The sequence below is a fragment of the Rhamphochromis longiceps genome, linkage group LG15 (assembly GCF_057381845.1).
Source record: "Rhamphochromis longiceps isolate RC_006_pf linkage group LG15, R_longiceps_female_GT1.1, whole genome shotgun sequence".
NCBI classification, from domain to species: Eukaryota; Metazoa; Chordata; class Actinopteri; order Cichliformes; family Cichlidae; genus Rhamphochromis; species Rhamphochromis longiceps.
Genome location: NC_140571.1, coordinates 1,794,560 through 1,818,415, shown reverse-complemented (window position 1 = coordinate 1,818,415; position 23,856 = coordinate 1,794,560). Strand labels below are relative to the sequence as shown.

Genomic DNA, 23,856 nt, shown 5'->3' with positions numbered 1-23,856 from the left:
CACTGTCCAACAATTTGTCGTTTTAAAGGATCATTTTTGTTGCACTGTCAGTTACATTTCCAACATTTTCACCATCTTCAGCTGCTTTTCACTGATCACACTCATTTTACAGCTGTGTTTATAAATCAGCGGACATCTTTCAGTTTGTGCCCTCAAACTGACATCATTTCATTTAGGATTCAAACACCCGACACTTCCAGCTTCATTCACACTCACACGCTGACGTAATGTTCAACAGACTCGTTTTTAGCACTTGTGCATAAACAGCTATTTTTCCACTGTTTAAGCAAAAACCTGAACTTTCACTGATACAACGTGAAGCAGAGTCAAAGGTTCAGATTTTGCCTTTGTATCAAATTAATGGTTATTTTTATTTTTCCCATGCAGAAAATTTACTGTCAGTTTTGCTGTTAATCAGATCGTCCCAGCTACTGAATTATAGAAGGTGGGAAAAAATAATGTGTCTCTTACGTCTGATTAACACTCATAAATGTGAAAATAGTCATTTACAAAGTCGCTGATCATTTTTCAGTAATTGCTCTTCAAATTGTTTTCATATAATAATGCAGTTAGCTCATCCTGTCATACCGACCAGCTGCTCTGATCACAGGAAACCACAAACTTAGTTTTTCAAACAAGCTTTTTTTTATAAAATGTAAATTTTATAATTATAGTTTAATTCCATATAAATAAGGTGAAATGAATTCATCACAAATTAATCAGAATATATTAGGGGTGCAGCGATACACAAAATTCACGGTTCGGTTCGATACTTTGGTGTCACGGTTCGATATTTTTTCGATACAAAAAAAAATGTTCATGCCTTTTTAGTTTGGTATTTATTAAAATTATAAATATATATTTTAACTCAAAAGTACAGTTTTTAAATTGAATGTTGCTGAAACAACAAAGTAATAAAAAAATAAATCTATCTGATGGAGGAATCACTCATCTTTGGAAAAGAGAGTTTATTACAGAGAAATGTCTCTTTCAAAATAAAAGCTCTACTATACGCTTCTTCTGGGCTATATTCTCAGCAGCATATTAAACATATCAGGTCCCCATAAGGAGAATCCTGTGCTAACGGCTGTAAATGACTCGGCTAAAGTTTGTAGCATGCGTACTTGTTGTTTTGTCTGCTTCCACTTGTCTTTGCACTAGGATGATGTCGGAGTAAATGTGCAGTCATATTCGTTGTGTTCCCACTAGTGCTGTCAGCGTTAATCTGAAATGACGTTAACGCCACAACACGGCAAATCTCCGTTAACGAGCTACCGCGGATCGCCCGTGCGTGGGGCTGAACGGCCAACACGTTAACGAGCTAACTGCGCTAACACACTAGCTCCTACCATGTAATTGAGCATTGCATGGCACATCCAACATACTGTTTTACTTTAGTCCATGACTCGCTTACCTTCAGGGTCATACGTCACATGAAAACCAAAATAGTTCCAAACGCCAGATCTGAATGAGGGTGGGGGAGGTCCATGTTGTAAGGAGAGCTTAACTTCTGTCTCGCTAGCTTGCCCTGCGCTCTTCCTTCTGACTATGCTGTCTGTGTTGAGCGCTCAGCAGATCTGCGCTCGACAGTGCAGCCTAGGCGGAGTAGTTGAGCGCAGATCCACTGAGCGCTCCACACAGACAGCATCGTCAGAAGGAAAGTTGATAAAATAAATTACAAATGTTGTATTGTTCGATACATATGCGTACCGAACCGAAAGCACTGTATCGAACGGTTCAATATCGATACGAATATCGTTGCACCCCTAATATATATGTGGGTGTGTGTGTGTGTGTGTGTGTGTGTGTGTGTGTGTGTGTGTGTGTGTGTGTGTAGAATGTAGCAAAGGGAAACTCAGTTCTTTTCCCCAGAAATACTTTTAGTCAGTTTTCACATATTTGATACTTAGTAACTTTGAAAAAAAGAGCGCAGTATCAAACACGTGTAACTGAGTGAAACTTCAGCCTTGCACTGCTTTACAAAGAAGAAGAAGCCATCACATGGATACAATTTGATACCATAATGTTACAGTGCAGTGACGTTTCTAACATGTAGGCAACGAATGAAAAGTTTTTACAATTCAATTAAAAAAAAGAAGGCGTTTATTATATATACATTATAATTCATACATGGCACTCTGTATGAATTAAATGGTGCTTACACAGTGTTTTTATACTTTTATTAAGCACTCCTTTCACAAGCACACCTCAACAGATAGACGGGAGTAGCTGGAGGTCGAACCCCTCTATGTGCAGCCTCACCAAAAAAAACAAAACAAAATTTGTGTGAAAATCTGCACTTTACGTAACCAAACCCCTTGGATCAATGACACGTGGGGCAGAAAAACTCAGCATGAGATGGGGCGGGCACAGTGCTCCCATGAATGACAGTGAGCAACGAGGAATCTACGAGGAGGCCCAACAATGTGGCTGTAGACCACGTATCTGATGGTGCTGATGGGCCTGACGGAGCTGAAAAATGAGAGAGATTAACACAAAGGTCAGCACCACCATTTGTTTCTCCTAACCTGCATCAGTTGTGAACCTAGTTACACTTCCAGGCTTATTATTGTGACACACGGGGCCACAGACCTCAGCTTGTGTGCATGAATAAGTGTCGAGTGGTAGGGGAAAGAAGAGCAGCACTTGACCCTCCGTCGTCTCTGGGTTTAGTCATATTTCCCCGTCACAGTCACAGCCCGAGCTGAACTCCTTCCTTTACTACATCAACATGTCAGAGTCAAAACATCACACCGCAGGCACGCACAAACACACACACACTTAGACAGAATGTCACTGTGATGTGGGTTCATCACCTCGATCAAGAATGCTGCAGCTCATCCTTTCAGGGAGGGAGTGAACACACACACACATCTCAGTTTGTCATCTGGGCATACTAAGATGTACATGTCTCTACAGCATTCATCCCTTGACAGTTTGGCTCCACTGACATTTAACCAAAGCAAAACAAATTCCACTCATGAGTGCGTTTTCAGTACACATGGAAAAAAAAGTGTAAAGTGATACCCTGAGTAATGTGAGTGTAAAAAGTCCCCTGATAATAAATACAGGCAGGATGGGAGCAGCAGAACAATGCTTCTCTCGTGGCTGCTGATGTGTGTGCCTGAAAATGAGGCCGTTTTGTTGCGAATAACGATGCGGCTTTCCACAGTTTACAGGCTAATTTGAAAAAGACTATTGTGAAGCACGACCCACTAGGAACGAGTGGTTTTATTCCTGTCAGAGCTGCTTTTAAAGAAACAGCTTCCCTAAACCGCTCGTTACTTTTACATGTCTGGGTCCATTTATACGAACGGTCCCTGTTGTGTAATTTTTCCAGTTGTTCCCTCTCCTTTATTGTTCGTTGCCCCCCCCCCCCTTTTTTTTTTCTCAACACCATATGCTCGGGATGGAAAATTGATTATAAATAGCTGATGTGAGGGATCCACGGTAATGATGGCGGAGAGTGTTCTGTCCCACGGCACGATGTCACCACAAGCTATCAGCTGCCGCGGTGCAGCACTTTGATGCCACCCAGCGCGTATTACGCTCTGACGCTGGTAAGTCTATCTGCCTCCAGAGGGCCTGCCTGGGGGTCAGCTAATGGGACCACTGCCATCCTGCCTCTAGGCTGTGGAAAACCTCCCCCCTCCTCCCCCAACCCGCCTTCTTTCCTGAAGACTTGGTTACAATAACTCCAACTCTGACGAACCCAGATGGGAGGGAGCTCTGTCTGTGTGTGAGGAGACGGAGTAAAGGTGTAAGCAACCGGCCCAGCGCGCCCGGAGCAACGCAAGCCCACTCGCGCCTTGGAATCTTTCAATTTGCCTGCAATAAATTGCAGTAGGAAGCAATCACATCGCCGATGTGCTGAGAGGGTTGAAATTGAAACCTATGCAGGGACAGCAGCACACTCTCAAAGAGAGCAGAGCCATGTAGTCTTGGCTTTGACTAGTTGAAGAAATGGAAACAATTCCTGAATCCCTGCATCTCTCCCTCTTGAGAATGTGCGTATTCTCCGGGCCACGAAAAAAAATGTTTGTTAGGCTGAGCACAATCGCCGACTGATTAACGTGTCAAGTCGCTACCTCGGCTTGCATATTTTCTTGCAAAAAAATAAAAAAATAAATCAATAATACAGCTGACAGCGGCAGCAGCAAGTCTGGCAATTATAGAGGCAACAAAACGGCTTCAGGTGGAGGCTGCTGGATAAAATCCGTGCGATACTTGAAACATGCATGAATGTGCACACGTGCCTCGCATTTCTATACATGTACCCTTTCATCGACGTGGCCCGGGTCAGTTGACGTAGTAATGTGGAGCTAATATTGGACTTGCTCCTGTTCCAACCTCGCCTTCTTTGTGTGGCGCATTAGTGCCCGGCTGAGTGGTGGTCAGCTCTGTTTACTCTAACTGCAGGTGGCATCGGTGACATGCATTAGTTCCCCCCTGCCCCCAGAATGGAGGAGCAAATGTGAGCGCAACCCCCTCCCCCCCCCCTCCCCCCCCTCAGGCTTGTTCTGAGCTACAAGTAAAAACGTGGATCGAATATAATAAGCGTCCAATCCGCTGCCACGTAGCGCCCTGACCAGGAGCTCCGTCTGTTCTCGCAGATACTTTGGCCTCCGATGGGCCCAAACTCGTGTTGTTGTCGCGTTCCCTCACGCTCCCCGTCCACGCGTTCTCTTTTACGCTCTGGTTCGCCGCTTTTACGAGACAAAAACAGGCGTTTGCGACCTTACAAATCACAATCTGTCACAATAAGGCACGGTCTGAGCTGAGAGCTGATTCGAGATTAATAACACCGTCAGTAACATCTTGTTCTTCAGAGGGGAAGCTATATCATATTTTTTGCGTCTCTCTCACAAAAACAACTTGCATCAATAAAGGCTTGCTTAATAAAAGACCCTTGCTTGCTCATGCAGCGTGCGGGTATCAGATAATGCCGTGCGTGTTTTATTGGGTGACGGACAAATAAAGAATAGCAGAGCGGCGTGTGGGAAGGCAGACACCGGTCTAAAAGCCTCCATTCATCCCTGAGTCATGTTTCACGGGGCCTGCAGTTTCAGTTTGGAGCGTAATCTCCTCCAGATGCCCTCGCGGGGGGGAAACAGCCCCCCCGCCCCGCAACGCAGCAAAAACAAGAGCCAGACCTTGATAATGTAATGGATTTGCAAGTTTTCTCTTGTAGCTGTTTTGACTCTGCGTCCGCGTGTTTACTCGCGGCGTCCGCTCTGTTTGGTTTCTCCTGTCCTCGCGCTCCAGCCCCGATCACAACAGCGTCTCCTTCCAGTCATCAGCTTCTGCGCTCGCTCCTGCTGCACGGGAAGAACGAGGGAAATATATGCATAACCCTCCGCTGACACGGCGCCTGCTTTGATGTGGGATTCGCAAACAGATGCCCCCCCCCCCCCCCCACCCCCGTGCGTCATTATTGAGGATATTAAAGTGCTGCCTCTCTCTCTTTGTCTCTCTGTCTCCTTAACACAAACACTCGAGCCGTCGTTTGCAAAAAAAAAAAAAAAAAAGCCAATTCCATTTCCTGTTTTAGAAACCGGCTTTGGAGCTTTCTCCTGGTTTTTTTTGGGGGGGGAACAAATATAAACTGGGATTTTTGACAGGAACTTCTCGATTATGTGAGAGACTCGCAGCGCAGTTTGCGGGCCTGCAGATAATGATGATTTTATTGCTAATAATAACATGTCGCTTTTTCAGGGAATAAAGGAACGGCTTCTTGTTTTCTAACCAAGATCGTGAGGTGTAACATTTACAGAAAGCTGAACATCCTCTCATTTAAGAAGCTGAATTAGCAAGTTTTACTTTTATTTATTTTTTCTTAATGAATGCCTGAGGAGAAAAGTTTCAGACTTTGGAGCGAGTTGGATGAAAGGCCACAGCATGAAGATTAGAAAGAGCGAGCAACTTCAGCCTCCGAGAACCTCCAAAGCTTCGCTAATTATACTCCAACAGCTTCATGGGCTAGTTTTACAAATTTGACTGAATGACAGAAACAGCGAGCGGTGCTCACTGGTGCCTCTGAAGTTATATCATGTTAGTAAATGTGAGGGTCAGCTGAGAGAAAGCTCTTCCTTCTTTACAGCAGCGGCTCAATGCAGGATGTTTACAGTGTGGGCCAGTTTGGCCTCTACTGAAGACAAAGTCGAGCCAAGAAACAGCGGTGAACAAAGTCAAAGTGAAAAATAACTTCAGCCTAATGATGACAATCCAGTAACAAGTGAGGAAACAGCTCTGCACTGGGCTGTAACCCTGTGGCCTCCCCACCAACACAGCCAAGCAAACTGCCAATCATGCAAGGAGCTGCATCTGCTGCATGTATAGTAGTAAATAACAATTATATACTTAACACGTGTCCTCAAAATAGGGTTCAAAAGTGCCAAAACATATCTAGCCCATCCCTTGGTATCACATATGGAACCAGAGAACCAAAGGCAGGAACACCTTCTCAGTGCAGCAAAGACTGTGGACGATGTTGACACGATAGCAGCTGCACATCCATGATGCAAATCTCCCAGTCCACCACATCCCGAAGGTGCTGTACAGGACTGAGATCAGGTGACTGTGTAGGTCATCTGAGTCAGCAGCAACACTCGGGAAGGCTATGGTGTTCAAACAATGCTCACTGATGGTTGTGTGGGAAAATCCCAGCAGGTCAGCAGTTTCTGAAATACTCAGTTGTCTGGCACCAACAACCATGCGGCGTTCAAAGTCACTTAAATCCCACTTTTTCCACATTCTGACGCTCGGTTCGGACGCTGTGTTCCTGCCACTTTATTGGCTGATTAGATATTAACATGGCCCTAATAATTTAACTGATGTTTGTATGTCACATGATGAGTTAACTAGCTGGTTTTTACTAAAATGAAAGCTAACTTAGTGTTAAGACTTTAAACTGATTCCTCACGGTGATAAAATCGCTGGTTATCACCAGGGATGGGGTAATCCGATTACTTTTTTCAAGTAACGAGTAAAGTAAGGGATTACTGTTGCAAAAACGGTAATTAGATTACCGTTACTTTCCCGTAGGAACGCTGCGTTACTGCGTTACTAAAACTGTGATTTTTTTTGCGAGAGTGTCTCATGACAGTGACGTAAGCGAGTGCGACGTTCCTGACAGCAGCTGTGTGCAGATCAACAATAGATCACATAAGATTGTGGGAGAGAGTGTGAGCGTGCAGCGTTTAAAGCGTGGAAGTACTGACCTTACTTTGAGTTTGATTCCATAAAAAGTGACAAAAACATTAGTGTCCGCTGTGCGTGGGAAGAAAACTTCTTTTTACAGCGAAAAAACCCTAAACTTTAATGGGAAACTCACAGAGAAACTCGCGGATTCTTCCACTGACCGCGGCACACCTGCACCAGGGTAAACCTCCGCCTACCCTGCTCCTGCTTTACAGGTGAAAATAGAGCAACAGGACCGCTGAGTCTTTGACTTTATTTATTTTCTGCTGTGTTTTACTTGCATCTATTTGAAAGACTGAGTGTAAACACAAAAAATATTTAATTTCATGTGCTGGAATGTGCAGAAAATAGGTTTAAATATTAAAAAAATTTCTTCCAGTCAGAGAATGTTGCAGATAATTAAATCTTTGCCTGATGCATAAAGTTAAAAGATTAAAACTAATAAAACAAGTTTTAAAAAGAGACTTTTCCATTTGATTACATTTTGTATGATGGATTATGCAGAAAAAGTAGAATTGGGCTGAAAGATCTATCACTTTATCACCTCTTCAGGTTGTAAATCGTGTTTTTTAAAAGTAACTAAGTAACTAAGTAATTAATTACTTTTGAAAATAAGTAATCAGTAAAGTAACGGGATTACTTTTTGGGGTAAGTAATCAGTAATTAGTTACTGATTACTTTTTTCAAGTAACTTGACCAACACTGTTTATCACTGATATGTTAAATCATCTAAAGAGACAATCCCGCTGCCATGCACAACTGCACTGATTAATTAGAGATTTAATAAATCAGTTTAAAGTCTTTGGTGAATTTTTATTCCATCTTTTAGGTTTTCTACCTTTTTTCATTAGCCGAGTGTTTTCGTGTATTTTTCGAGCTTAAAGAACGAAAGCAAACAAAACGATCTTGATCTTTCAGCTGCTGCCTTTAGGGGTCACCACAGCGAATCGTCTGCATCCATCTCATCCTATCCCAGCACCCTCCTCTGTCACATCTGCATGTCCTTCTTCTCTGTAGTCTTCCTCTTTCCCTCCTGCCTGCCAGCTCCATCTTCAACATCCTTTGTCCAATATATCCTTTCTCCCACGTCCGAATCATCTTAGCCTTGTCTCTCCAACTTTGTCTCCAAACCACTCGACCTGAGCCGTCCCTCTGATGTATTCATTCCCAGTCATGTCCATTCTGGTCCCCTCCCAGTCAGCATCTTCAGCTCTGACTTGCCATCTTAGCCAAACCATAAATCACAGCAGGTCTCACTAGCCTCTTGTAAACCTTCCCTTTCACGCTCGCTGTTACCCTTCTGTCACAAATCACCCCTGACACGACTGCATTCCCTAAATATTATCTAATCAATTAAACTGCTCGGCCACTTTGCAGCACTCATACTCTCCAAACATGCATGTACACAAACGGGCTGAAAACCGCCTGCACCAGGCCCAATTTTACACTCTCCCATCCTCTGAGAGGGATATGAATCTGTCCTTGTAAAACACAACTGTAAATATACATAGATGAAATTTACAAGCCAATTGCCTCCTTGGACTTGAGTCAAGCTAATAAACACAGAGAAGGAGGAGAAAAGACGAGCAGGCCCTCGTCCTATCTAGGCCAGTCGAACGGGAGGCGTGGCGAGGGGTGGGCTGCGCGGCTCTCGCTCCGGGCCAGGTCTGTCGAGAAGGTCATGTGAAAGTGGAATGCGGCGGGGTCGGTTGCTCGCCAGAGGCTGCGTTCAGTCAGAAAAGCTTATTTTTTTAAAACAAAGTGAAAACTGTATGCCACCTGGGAGAGATTATTCCTCACTGTTGTCCAGGTTTATTTGAATAATTGAGTTTCTGAAGCATGCGAGGCTACATCGCCACGGGGCAAAGATCTCAGTGTTTTATGCTTTGTTTGGTTTTTTTATTTGGCAGTGCATTGTTTCGACAGAGTTTAACTGACATAATGTGAGGCTGGGCTTTTGCACGCTGCATAACTGGACAAACAATTACCTAGCAATTACTGCGAAGCTTTTGAGATAGAGAGGAATGCATCGCTCAGCAGGCAGCTGACAGCGTGCGCTAACTCAGCAAGCGACATGCAAAATAGGAAAATAATGGCGTAGAGTGCCAGAAGTGAAGAGCGTCGGTCCAACGCAGAGACACACGGCAGACATGAAGGCTGCACACGAACAGGAAAAAGCAATTTATGTAGACGCACGTGCAAACATCGAGACACATCTAAAGAGAAGTGAACATGACTGAAAGCAGGGCTGGAGGTGGGGGCGTCTCAGACTAGGTTTGGTTTCATTGAGAGTGATTCCTGCATATAAAGAAAATGATTCAGTGTTTTTCCCACACGACAGGGTTGCTTCAGTTTGCCGTGTTAAGTTGCAGCGTCGTCATAGGTCACAAAGTTTAATAAAGACAAAACTTTAAGGTGAGTAATAACAGAAAGGTGGTGACGCGACGCCTGTGAGCTGTTGAGTTTGGAAAGATAGACGGCGTATTGTGTCAACTGGACCTTTGTTCTCACCCGCATCGCCCAGTCGAGGGTTTGGGTGCTGCAACAACAACATGATGTCATGTTGACTGGTAAGGAGGAAGAATGAGGGGGAGGGGGGGCAGAGGTGATAAAAATGTGGGAGGTGAAGAAAACGGGTGAAGACGTGGATTTGGTTATGTTTGTTTTTTGGCATATCCAAATTGGAATCAGATTGCAGATTGTAAAAGTCACGCTGTCGGTGGTTAGGAATCTGATTCAAATCAAATTTTAAACGACATCGTGCCCAGAGCCACTCAAATCACATTTCCAACTGTCCTTTACGTCACTGCCAGCGCCTAACACAGAACACATGACGGTAACATCACACCTGGCTGCAACTGCTGGAGACCAAGGAGGTCTGTGAGTCTTTTATTTAAGTAAAAATACATCTCTATAAGTCTTGGAAACCACCTACTGCCTTTGGTGTACTGTGTCCATACACACAACAAAATAGACCCCTGCTGTGCTGAGATGTTGAGCTTTTTGGACGCGGTGATGTTTTGGCCAGATGTTAAGATATACGGCGCACTATAGTTCTCGCCCGCTCATGCAGCTTCAGGTAAGAAGAAGAATAAAGTGTGTACATTATTGTACTTTATTGAGCCCCGTGGGGAAATTGCTCTCTGCATTTAACCCATTCACTCAGTGAAGCAGTGGGCAGCCATTGGGCGCCCGGGGAGCAGTGTGTAGGGACGGTACCTTGCTCAGGGGTACCTCAGGGTAGCTGTTAAGGGGAATCGAACCCCCGACCTTCCGATCATGGGGCAACCACTCTACCTACTGAGATATCCCTGCCCTGTAAAATCGCCTCCTTGATCGAGGAAAAAGCAGAGTGGGGCCTGTGTTATTGTTATTAGTGGTGCCTCAGTGTTACCGTTAGCATGTTACTGGTGGAAATGGAGCCAATTTGAACAGCTTTAAACAAATGATGCAGTGAAGTGGCAAATAGTCTTTAGGTTATCAACAGGATACACCCTGGAAAACGCTGCCAGAAATGCAATTGGTTTCAGCCGATGCTAAACAGCCTCAAAGTTACAATGGCATCGACTTTGGGGCAACTTTATCTTTGATAAAGAGGCGTCAACGCCAAACGGCGATGTGGCGACCAGAGCTGATGGGATGTCGATGAGATTTTGGGAGTGAATTTGTAAGTTTGCTGACTTACAAAGAAATGAACAGCCTCTAACTGGTATGGCATTAGTACCAGTTAGAGACTGGCCCCGCCCAAACGTCCACACAATCAAGCATGAAGGTGGAACTATTATGCTTCGGGACTGAGGGCACAGGACAACTTAAACACAACAAGGAGGCCATGAACCGTAAAATCTTGGACAGAGCAATGAAGATGGGTCATGGATGGATCTTCCATCAAGACCCGAATCATGAGGCCCAGGCAAAAATGAAGTGGCTAAAGAAGAAGAACATTGAGCTCATAGAGCGGCCCAACAAGTCTCCAGACCTTAATCCTATAGAACAGCGGTCCCCAACCCCCGGGCCTCGGACCGGTACCGGTCCGTGAGTCGTTTGGTACCGGGCCGCGAGAGTTGAGGCTCAGGTGTGAAATGTGTGGTTTTCAGGGTTTTTATCGGTTTTCAGCGTTATTTTGTTATCGTTTTTATCGTTTACTCTGTTTTCCTGGGTCTTTTCACGTGTGTTATGAATAAATCTTCTTTTTTTCAGTACCGGTACTAGTTTTATTTTGTTGTATTTATCCATGATACCTTAAAGGCCGGTCCGTGAAAATATTGTCGGGCATAAACCGGTCCGAGGTGCAAAAAAGGTTGGAGACCGCTGCTGTAGAAAACCTGTGTAGAGAGTTTAAGCTGGAGACTTTAGAGAGTTTGTAAAGATTAGTGAACCAAACCTTCATAATATGTGTGCAAAACTGTCGACCAGGTACAAGAAACATCTTGCTGCTGTACTTGCCAACAACAGTTTCTCCACAAAGCACGAACCTACATTTTGCGAGTTTCAGTTGAAACTTGTTATTACAACTTTAAATATAAAGCCTTGAGCTGTAGCAGGATCACTGCTGTTAGATCAGAGGAGAGAGGTTTGAATGAAGGAGAATGACGATTTTAACCACATTCTTTGGAAATATAAACATTTTTTATTTTTTGTCATCAAAAAAGGAAGTTTTGCCGCATAAATGTGAGTCCATTTTTGGAGTCTAATGTAAACAGTTATTTTTAAAGCCTTCTGGGAAGAGGTCTGCTGAAACAACCCAGTAAATGTGAAAAAGAACCAACGCCATTGCATGAAGCTGAACAAAAAGATTTCATGGAATCAAATGAACTCGGCGTTGAAAGAAGCAGAAACGGAGACAAACATTCCTGGTGTCTGATACGACCCGCATCACCACGACTACTGTGGTGTGAGACGATTCATCGCCCGTATTCATCTAATCTGCAGCCTTCTGTTTTGGTTACATTTGAGAGAAATACCCTACTCTCACACTTGTTCAGTGTGTGTGTGTGTGTGTGTGTGTGTGTGTGTGTGTGTGTGTGTGTGTGTGTGTGTAGCAGCACTGCTGCCACAAAAATAATGCTGATAGCTCTGCGATGCCTGAACACCAAATGCAACATCGCTTGTAAATGACAACAAGGATTTCACAACTAAAGCTCAACTTTGAGGAATAAATTGAGTTTTTATGAGGTGTGAACATAAAATCTAAGATAAGGGGGGGACATGAGGGTGGAGGGGGGGCGGCTGAGTCCTGAATGCGCCAGCAGCACGAAGCCTGTTAAAAGTTCAGTGTGACTGGAACAGAAAATCAAGGAGTGCAGCTCCGAGTTGTGTTATGTACGCCTGCTGGCAGCCCTTCTGGCTGGCATTCGCCGGCGCTTTTTTGGCCACTTTCAGAGGTTTCCAAAGCAAATAGGAACGGCTCTGCTTACGCGCCATAAAACCTGTCCTCAATTATAGGCAGCGCTGTACTCACAGGGTAAGAAAATGTTCAAAGTACTTCAGTAACTTCCAAATACGCTGAAAATCTATCAGTTACATTTAAATGTGGAGTATCTGTTTTGGCCCATAACGAGGTATCATGATGCTGGTTTAGGCAATACTCCGAATGCTGTATATATTATTATTATCATTATTATTATTATTATACATTATCTGTGATTTAAAAATAAATTCATCAGGTATGGTAGCACCAAATATACTAGATTGTTGTTAAGACAGGGGATACGATCTGTGCTGTTTATGTCTGTGGCATAATACCATAATAGCTATACTGCCTGTTCAGAAGCCAATATAGCAGTAAGCACCACAAAAGTACCGAATGCACTGGCACACATGTTGTCCCATCACTTGCTGAAATAATAGCTTCAAGTGTCTGAAGACTTCCTGCCAACTCTCTGTACTCATACTGCAGTTTAGAACCATCGTTAAGTGTTTTACAAAGGAAGCAAAGGAACAAGAAAAAACTGATGTAACGTCCAATTTTTCCGATCAAAACTTATTTTGTGGTGAACAACTTCACTCTCAAAATATACGAGTCGCTCCAACAACTATGAGACTAGTTTGTACTCAGAAAGACGGAGCATTAGCTTATCTTGCTTAAGGTCGCCATGACTGCAGTTAGATGTTGTGCTTTTCTTACAGCCGTCAGCTGCAACATGCGTGCCTTGTCATTCACTCTGTTACTCCGTTCATTTAAAGATTGCTGGGTTTCTATTGGCAGCACGATGCACAAAACACAGAATAAATGGAGGTCTCACCTCAGAGGTCTGTAGCCCCACAGGATCTGCTGCCAGTGTATCATTGCCACCACACGATACCCCCAAAGGGCCCGTCCTGATGTCCTGATGTGTCCAAGCTGCTTTGGTCTATACGCTCGAAGGTTCCAGCTTTAGACAAAGCAGCATTTGCTGAGTCCTCGGGAGGTTTTCATATTCTGGCTGAACTCTAGTTATGCATTACACGATGTACGCAAAAAGTCATTGTGAGGATGTATAATGGTAATTACATTTTTCAGTTCAAACCACCAAAACTGACTCATCAGAATTAGATTTATGCAGTAATAACAGTCAGCTGGTGGATGGATTTAGGTCCAAGAAGAAGGCACGAGGAAGCCCACAGTCCCTCAGGGCTACGCTAAGCATGGCACATGTATCCTCAGACACATTAAGACATCAGGGGCGGTAACGAGCCAACAACCAAAAATCGCAGCTCTTGAAGAAAACTAACAAAGCCGGTTATAGAACGAAGGACTTACAAAAACAAGTCTTTCTTTTCCTTGCTAACTACAGCGTGTGACCAATCAGCTTTAATCCAGAATCCATGGTCACATTTTCCACAACTAATATTCAAAATGCCTTTTACAGCGTGGCGGCTCCTGGGTCTCAGCCACAGAGAGAGAAGGAAGAAGGGCCAGACTGAACTGACTCTTCTGGGTGTTTACGGGGTTTCTTTGTCCGTAAGTGGTTTGAGTTGTTTTTCAGGACATTGTTACTGCAGCAAGCAAAGCTGTGATTTTCCCTTTAAACTGCTCCGTAAAGAACAATCAAAGGTGCAGCTAAATGTTGAGTCGCTCACTTTGTGAAGAAAACAACCCACGTTGGTCACCTCTAATCGTCAGATACATTTGATGCAACATGGCGAATGTTAGCGCCCCCCACCACCAAAGAAAGAAAAGAAAATCAGCTGCTGTTCCCTGATTGGTTCAGTTCTGGTCGAATCTTTCAGAGGTCACGGCTGCAGCGCGTCTCTCTCTGAACGACAGGTCCCACATTAATGGGGCGCCAGCGGTCACAAGTGGGAGATTATGAGTGTTTGATGAAAACAGCTATTGGTGGGATTCATCATGGCTGATGTTGACTCAGTTCGACCTCCAGACGTGCGCGTGAGGTCACTGTTGCAGCTTTGTGTTTTTGGGGCTTTTTTCAGGTACATCGGTCTTTATGGTATGTTAATGTCTAAGCCGTCGACTATAACCTAATGACTGCGCGCAGGTATTATCTTCCAAAAATATACATTCACAACATTCTTTCTGAACTACCGAGTTATGTTTGTTTTAATGGAGGCAGAAAGAATTCGAGCCCGTCGATGGGACGGAGGCTGAAATGCAGATGTATACACAGAGACGTTTTTTATAGACACTTAACTCTAATTAACCTTCGTTCTCCTATTTGCCTATAATCACATTATCCTCTGGTATTTGACTCTATTTTCCTTTCGTTCAGGAGAGGCCATGTCCTCCTGCTACATGCCCAGAACAGTGAGACGGAGCGAGAACAAGCTTCTCCTTGTGTCCGATCTCCCAGTCGGCCATAGAAGCAGCCTACGGTCTTCCTTCTCCCTCCCTCTCTTTCTCGCTCTCGTCTTCGTCCTTTCCTGCTCTTCCATCACTGCATATCTGAGCTCTGCCCTCAGGCTGCGTCCAGCAGTCGGCCGCTGCCGTCAGCTGACTCTTCAGTGCTACAGGTTTGGGCTTGTATAGGATTCAGTCTTCTGTCAGGATGTTAATAAACGAGAGTCTAAATAAAGTAATTCAAGACAAAAAAAAGATCAAACTGTTTTTCTTCACTGTCATTTCTAACAGTCTCAGACACGGTGAGACATTCCTAATGCCAAAGTCATGTGAAATTATTTTTTTTGCAACTAATTGTATCAAAATGTTTAAAGAAATAAAATAAAAAAGGTTGAATCTATGCGTCTTTTATCCCCCATGTTGTAGAAAACACACTGCAGCTGTCGAATGTGTTCATTTCTATACTGGTGTGTAAAACCCTTCTGCCTGTGCCCCAAAGCAATGATAGGTGGAGGTGAAAGCTCTCACTTTAACCTGAGCTCCAGAAAGGTGCCTGCTGAGCTGTCAACTGACACATTACACAATGCATACTTTAAAGAACTGATGCAGAAATGAGCCTTTAGACCATAGGTGTCAAACTCTGGCCCGTGGGCCAAATTTGGCCCGCAGCCTAATTACATTTGGCCCGCGAAGCCTTCCCAAATTATTATTAGAGCTGGCCTACTGGTATTATACAGCTAATATATATATTGTTTAGTATTAAGCTTTGCTTGTTCCATATCCAGTTTTTCAGCAAAACGTGTTTGAGTCCATAAGAAAAGATTCATTCTCATATCTGGAGGAATAAATATATTTCAATAAATATTAATGTTAGCCCGCGACTTTGTTCCAGTTTTGAATTTTGGCCCACTGTGTATTTGAGTTTGACACCCCTGCTTTAGACGGACACTTTACACTTGCGCTTCATTGCATTTAACAAAGACATCACGTACAAGTTATTTTACAGTGTAAAGATGATATGGAAAAATGATGGAGCCTCAAAAATGATGTTTTGTAAAAAAAAAAAAAAAAAAAGGAAAAAATGTTGAACTAACACCACCTTGACCACTAAAATATGAAACTCATGGTTACATGTGAAGCCATCTGTAATAACTCAATAATAATCTGTATAAACTACAGAAGGACAGACAATTCTGTTATAGCTGATTCTCTGTATAAAATACTCAACACTCAACTGTCTTCTTGAAGTTTGATTCTATTTACTTGATTTTTGTTTTTCGAGGGATTTTTTTTCTCCATGTACTGTTAAAACGTCTTAAATCATAAAGAAATAAGATTTCTCTGAAATGTATTTTCAGATGTGCCGTCTTTGTTTGGCTCAAAGATTGTTAGTAAACCAGAAACAAAACGTTAGCTAAATGTAACAACAAGAGGTAATATATAAAAACTGCTGAAATAATTAGCAAAGAATTTTAATTGTTTATGTAAAAGTAGTTAAAAATTTAAATAGAACTGTAAAAATAAACAGAGCACTAAAGCTCATATTTAGTTCAAATAATTAGCTAAAAATAGGCTAAATACAATAATTGAAATGGTAAGCTAAGAAAGCATTCACGTTTCAAACACTTGGTGTAATACATGACGTTTTAAATGGTTAACCCAAAATAACAGATCAGAGCCGGTAAAGACTCCAAGTTCAAACAGTTAAGAGAGGATTTGCATTTTAAACAGACACTTTCTAAAATAGTCACTTAAACCCAACAGATAAAAAGTTAAAACAGCAAAAAGTAGCGTGATGAATAAAAGCTCCAAATCAGACGCAGCCTCTCAGCAGCAAACTTGACCCAGTGACTGTCTTTAAAGCATTACTTTGCAGTGAGTTAAAATGCATATATGTGGAGTGTTTCCTGCGAGCTGTTTGATGACTCTGTATGAACAATATGATTCTGAAAATAAAATCTACAGGGACAAAAACAGCAGACATATCCAGGCTACTGCTACACAATATGGAACAACTGTGAACATGTTAGGAAAATGAAATATTAGAGGTCATATGTGGATGCTGGAGAGGTGTGTGTCACTACTCTCTGTATGCTGTAGCCTTATGTTTCCTCATTAATCACGTTCATTGGCAGGTGTGGTCTGGGACTTGGCGTTCTGGAGGTTTGTTAAGTAAAAGCCGGTGAATAAAACAGCTTTGTAAATGGAGTGTAATCAGGGCAGCTTTCCCCAGTAAAGAAGAGGAGAAAAGCTTTTGATCATAGAGATGTCATTATTTCCAAAGAAGCGTGGAGTGTTTAGGCGTGGAGGCAGAGGAGGACTTCACACCCATTTAAATAATGAGACCATCGCGAAAGATGTTAGAGATAATTGTTTCTATTTCACCTCAGACATTTTAAAAGTTATTGCTGGTATGCTCACAATTATTTTCAATCGCTTTCTGCTGGAAAAGGAAGAAGAGCTGGTGAGGTTACACAACGTAAACCGGCCCTTACCCTGTTCTGAATGCTTTCTTCTTTTTCAGCCACCCCTGCAGAGGCTGTGGGTGCACTCTTTTCATCACGCTCTTTAAAGACAGTAATAACAATAACGTGTACTCAACCTTTTATTTAGCGTCTCCTGTAGGCCACCCATTACATTCATCAGCCCTGTTTAAAACTTTGCTTCAGAAACCATTCGTCATCCCAAAGGTTGACAAGACAAGTGCAGCAGGTCAGGAAGAAGCACAGTGAACAACGGCCAGTGAGAAACAGGCAGCCGTGAATAATGCATGAGTGGAAAAAACAACAACAACTTCTGAAAGTTCATTTTGCTTTCAGCTGAAGATGCTCTCACATGAAAGGAAAAAAGCGCCTTTTTGCCAACTTCTATGCAGTCGTACTCCGAGCTCAGCTTGAGATAGACACTGATTAGTTTAATTATGTGTGCCGTGATTAGGCATCTTAATGGTACTCATCCCAATATGAGACATGACTTACAATGATTTAGAGCTGTGACATTTGCGATAAAGCTTTGCGAAGAAATCTGCTATTTTTCTTCTTTTCTTTTTTGTTTACAGACACTAAAACACATCCGAACACAGCGGGCAATTTAAAACACACACACACACACACACACACACACACACACACACACACACACACACACACACACACACACACACACACACACACACACACACACACACTTACCGTCTCTAAGCACTCGGTGGTCGTAGCGGGGTCAAAGGAGAACAGAGGCGAGGAGCCCTCACGGCGTTACGCTCTCATGTCAGCCCGGCTCACAGACACCGACGGGCTCGTTAACTTGAGAGCTCGCTGAAGTGTGTCAAGAGGAAACTGCAGGCACAAGTCAGTCAGGCCGGCGAGGAGCAGGCAAACGAGGCAGACACAAAGCGGAGAGAATTCAAAGACGCCAGCAGTTTCTTCTTCCTCGCTTTCTCTGCTGTAACTTAACCCCCCCGAGGAGCTCCGGCGAGCAGACACACACAACCAGTTCCAGACCTGTCCTGCTCCGGCTGCGTGCCTCTCCCCTTTTCTCCCTCTCACATTTCTCAGGGTTTTTTGGTATCATTTAACTCTTGATTTTCGATGAGCTCACCGCGGGCTCAGGTTTCAGCGCCTTTTGCTGGAATGCGAGGGCAGTCTGGAAGAGGCGAGAGGTGGCGGGGAGGTCAAAGGCTACCGGGCTGCAGTGCGGAGGAATGGGGATGACAGGGGAGTTCCAGCGGATGGATATCTCGAGAGGGGGGCCCCGGAGAGCCGAGAACAAAACAGGAGTCTCAGGGGTCACGGGTTACGGATGTTGAAACATTTGACATCTCTGGAGGCTACAGACTTCAGGAACACCGAGTACATTTACACACTCACATACACACATATTCGTGTCTAAGTGCCAGATTTATTGCTCACTTAGGGGGTCGGGTGTTTTCCTCCGGGACAAACACTTTGTTTCTTCTGCTGTTTTCATATTTTGATTTGGGTCAGAGGCACGAGTGTGACCACAATCAGGAGAATAATACGGTCATTTGCATAGTGCAACTTTAGCAAGGATTATGAGGAGCAGGGATTTGTTTAATGGCGCCTAGTGCCCCCTAGATCAGGCAGCTACACCGAAGATTAAGAAGAACAGGTAAAATATCACCGTGGCTTAGCCAATAAGCCCAAAATGCATATCAGTGCTTGTAAAGACTCCACCATAATTCACAATGATGTTGTGCGGTTAAATAGAAAGCAGTTCTGTCCCTGCCCTGGATTTTCTTAACCAGATGTGAACTAAACCCCGTTAATGCTGTTTTTCACACATGGCTTTACAACAGTCAGGTGTGGGATTGTTACAGACTCAATAATTCACTTTGTTTCTGAAAATATGCAACCACTGGGTCTTGATGAGTACTTAAGAGCGTGGTAAGAAATCAGGTCAAACCCTATTTTCAAACTCCATAATGGAACTAATTTACAAACCCCTGGAGGCTGAAATTCCCCCTTGACACGTTCAGAGTGCACTCGGTCGTGTGTTTGAGAAATCTTACCCACATGTGTCCAGAGTATCGATCCACCTGCAGCTTTGATAGAACTGTCGTGGCTGCAGGTATGAATCTCGCCACATTAAGGTGATCCACAAGGCAGCTGAGGTGGACCACTGCCCTGCCCATTCCTACAGGAAGCACACGTATAATCCTGATTTCTTGGCTGTGCTGCTGCCATGCAGTCGTGTACGTCTCTGTGAAAGCCTCTGAGCTGACATCCTGTGAGGTCCCTGATATTGTGCCCGGGTACATTAATAAATTAATGGGGAATAAATTATTAAAGCTGTAATCAAAGTGAGAAATATTTAGCAAGTGGATGAAATCTGTCTTGTAATTACAGAGCCTGAATTGATTTTCACCTCTCGCATAATGATCATAAAAACTCTATTTTTAACCTTTTTTTATTCTTTCTTAACAAATAAAGGACCCCCTGATATCATATTGTAAAGCACTTTGAGGTAACTGTTGTTGTGATTTGCTGCTATATAAATAGAACTGAATTGAAATGTTCTGTTTAAACTCTCTCATATTGTAAGTAAATGCCAATAATATGCCAATGAATAGATTTTTCTGTTGTCAGGATTTCATATTCTTCGGCTGCCATAAAAAACAAAAAGGCCACTTTTAGCTTGTGGCCAACTTGAGGGTGAAAGCTTTGGCCATATTGGTGCAGTTTCATATGCAAATGCAGAGCTGCTGACGATCACCGGCACCTGTTTGGTGGCACGTTACACTTTGTGCTAATTACATGCAGTTTGCTGCACCTGCGGTGATGCTGCAGAGGTGTGAGCAGGGGTTGCACTGATAGCTAAATGGACAACACACCAGAAAAAAAAAGAGAGAGAGAGAGCAAAGTAATTCTCTCAGAGAGGATCAAACTATATTCCTGTGTAAAACAAAAACAATCATAATGACGGTGAATCACAGATGCAGCCTGGCGTGTTTTTCCTGCTGTTTACTCTTTCCCCCCTCTTCTGCCGGCCCAGCTAACTTTGAACTGCAGCCCTGGAAGCCGCTCCAGTCGCCGGGAATGTGTGGTCTTTATTAAGGAGAGGAAGTGTGCGAATGAGCACCGCGGGCCCAAAATCTCAGGAGTCTTGATCCTTTTCCCCCTTGTGGCACTTTTCACAAGCGGGGTCCAGCTAATCGCTTATACTGATAGCAAGTTTGCGTGTGAGGCCCCGCGTCTCAGAGAAACAGGCTGACGGGACACACACACACCCCTCCCGGTCTGTGTAACATGCTGAGGACTGAGCTCATATACTGTTTGTGCAGATGAGTGTCGGAGCGGGCACACCCTCTGCGGGCCTGTTCCCATGGGAACAGCAGTGATAGCGAACAGCTTGTTTTTGTGGTTTTTGGCAGTGTTGCCACTGCTGGAATACTGACAGGCGCTGGGGAGGTCTGATATGCAAAATCTCTGCCAGGTAGGCTTTATGTGAAAAGAATGTTTTCTCTTTGACTTTCTCCTCTGTGTTTCTAAAGCCACGCTGAGCTATTCGGTCACACGGCTTCGGTGGAATTCCACTTTTTTCCTTGTTTTTTTTCCTTCCACCTATCGTTGATCAAACGGCGCTTGTGTTTCAGAGCTCGCTCCACGCCACAAGCTGACAGACTGAACTTGTTGTTGAGGGTTCACAATCCCCCCCTCAAGGTGGATGCGAGATCGGTTTTAGTCAAATGACTTCAGGTTAGTGTTACACGTCTCTGCACGCTTGGCCGACAGACACTTGGCTTCGCTTCTGACCTTTCTGTGTCTCGGAGGGAATTCCACACAAGCTGAACAGGAAAATGTGTTTTGGGTTTTTTTTAAAAATCACATAAAATTTCAAACGATAACATCGCCGCATGGGTTAGCTGACTTCATTAGCATATTTGTAATCTGAAGCCTTTTCAGGAAGAAGCAGAAGAAAAAGGGTGAAGAAGTGGACAGGTTTAAAACTCATTTGCATCTCAGCACTGAATTTGGCGAGCGTGGCGGTGCCCACGTACCGACTTAAGAAGTCAAACTGTAACTGTGATGGGAAAAAACGCTTCTGTAGGTTTATGAACAGCAATAAAAAGAAATCAGTGTTGGCTACACAGAAAAATCACTCGCCATCTGTGTCCAGGAACAAAGAACAAGCATCCCCCGCTGACCTTCATACATCAAACACAACTGCAAACCTATACTCAGGCTTTTTTTGCTTTTGTTTTGATGTGTTTTCTTTAATAGAAGACCCACACTGAGCTTGAAATGAAATTAAAGCGCCGTATGTTTATTGTGCAAATGACTACCTCGCTCTACGGTATTTGGATTCCTAAATGAAAACATTCTCCCAGAAACTCTTCGCCAGGGTTCTCGCTGAGAGAGCGAGCGGCACAGAGGCCAGCAGACCTTCCTCTCCTCTCCTTCCTCCCTCTCGCCTGGGACGGCTGGGTAATTACATCATTTGGAGATGGAATGAAAGCACTTTACAAGCGAAAGTAAGTGAAATGCTTTATTGCTTGTGGAATTGCCAATTAAAAAGCAACACCTGGAACACTCAGCTAAAACAGCCTCCTCCCCCCATGCAAGGCCCAAACCGGTCGGGCCCCCAGAGAATGTTTTTCTTTCCGTCTCTCACGCTGTCGTTATTGGTGAAAAGGTGCCGACAATGCACCTTCACATTGGCTTATATAGACCATAAGTCACCAAAGCCTGACGTGCTTTTAAATGTATTAATAAAGTCCATTTCCTGGGTAGAGCGTATGGCAGGGCTACAGTGTAAATCTGCGTGGGGCACGCTACTGAGAAAGAAAACAGTGGTGATTCTCTCCAGCACCCAGTCTACAGTAGGTACCTCCATCCAACACACACACAGTCTGCACCAGGCCAGTCCCAGATGTGTTTCATGCTCTGATCTGTTTCCCCCACGAGAGCGAAACTGAACAAACAGAGAGGTGGAGAAAAGAAAAATGTCTTTCATATTCCACCGCCGCTCCTCCAGACCAGAACAGACCACACTCGGTGCTTTACAAGGGACTCTTGTCTTATAAACCTTGTCACCTCTTTAGATGAACAGAATTATTTCAAGGCTCTTTCATCGTTACACAAGCCATGCTTTTATCTGCAGTCCACAACCACACCGTGCTCGGGGCTTTGGGCGTTTGCTGTGGTTTGCAGCTACAAGCTGTCTGACATACTCTTACTGTGAACATTGGAGCATGCTAACTTTGGCTGCTCGGCACCATTTTTAGAGTTGTTAGTTTTATCTACTCCCTGAACAAAGTAATACACTACTCTTTACTTTTGTGTTACATGCCATCATGGCCTGTGTGATTGCCGGGTAAAAATAGAGCAATAAACTCGTTGTGTCTGCACCCTTTTCTAAAAAGCACACTTACAAGAGCGTTTATTTATAGCCTGCTAAAGTACATCGTATGGACAAAACCTCAGGGCCAAACTTAAACTTTGAATGCAGGTGTTTGCAGTCTCATGCTTTTTGGCGTGAGTTTCCATGGCAGCAGCTCCCATAGGTGTAAGGTGTAGATGGCCCAGTACCTTTGTACACACAGTGTATTACCACAAAACTGAAAGACCATAAAGCACAAAAGCTGCGGTGACAGCAGTGTGACTGTAACAATGAGTTTAGTTCAGGTTTTATATATATATATTACATATATTTTTAAATAAATCACAACAACAGCACAGCCTCTTTATTTTGTAAAGACCCTACAACTATAGAGCAAAAATCCAACCAATCAGATGGCCCTTATGAGCAAGCACTTGGTGATAGTGGGAAGGAAAAACTCCCTTTTAACAGGAAGAAATCTGAACCAGCCTCAGCCAGCTGGGCTGTGAGGGGAACCTGTTCGTCTCCGCTTTTGTTACCTTTTGACGCTTTGGCTGATTGGTGGGTTGAGCGCACACTCTGTGCGTTGACATAATCAATACAGGAAGAGTCTGGACGTATCCTCAGGCAACCATGAACGGCTTTCTGAACGTGTGGATCAGCTCTGGCTGGTGCTAAAGGAAGATTTACCCTCTGTGGAGCATGAGTACAGTGTTGTTGACATTTTAGCATCATTAAAAGTGTTTTTTGTAAACATGCTTCCCCCTCAGCTTTGTCTTGGTCCTTTGCCTGGACAGTAGCTGACACATTTACCACATCCCTGCTTCTGGAGCTCCCTCTCTGACCACGCAAAGTGTCACACCCGCAGAAAAGATTAACATCAGCCCATAGCGCCATGACGACAGTGATGCTGACAGTCGGTACCATGGCGACGGCAGTTATAGGCACACATTTGCTGTCAGAAAGGAGGCCCTATTTACTTTGCAAATGTCTTTACCAGAGGCGCTGGTTTATTACTTTTGAGCCTGACTGACATA

General features: G+C 43.8%; 1 protein-coding gene across 1 annotated transcript in view; it reads right to left on the bottom strand.

Annotated features, from left to right (window-relative positions):
- Positions 1-18,448, bottom strand: part of flrt2 (fibronectin leucine rich transmembrane protein 2) — a 46,413-nt gene extending 27,965 nt beyond the window's left edge. The window contains exon 1 of the mRNA XM_085381758.1: positions 18,169-18,448. The gene's annotated coding sequence lies outside the window, so the exon portion shown is untranslated. The remainder of the gene's footprint in view (positions 1-18,168) is intronic.
- Between the last annotated feature and the right edge of the window lie 5,408 nt (positions 18,449-23,856).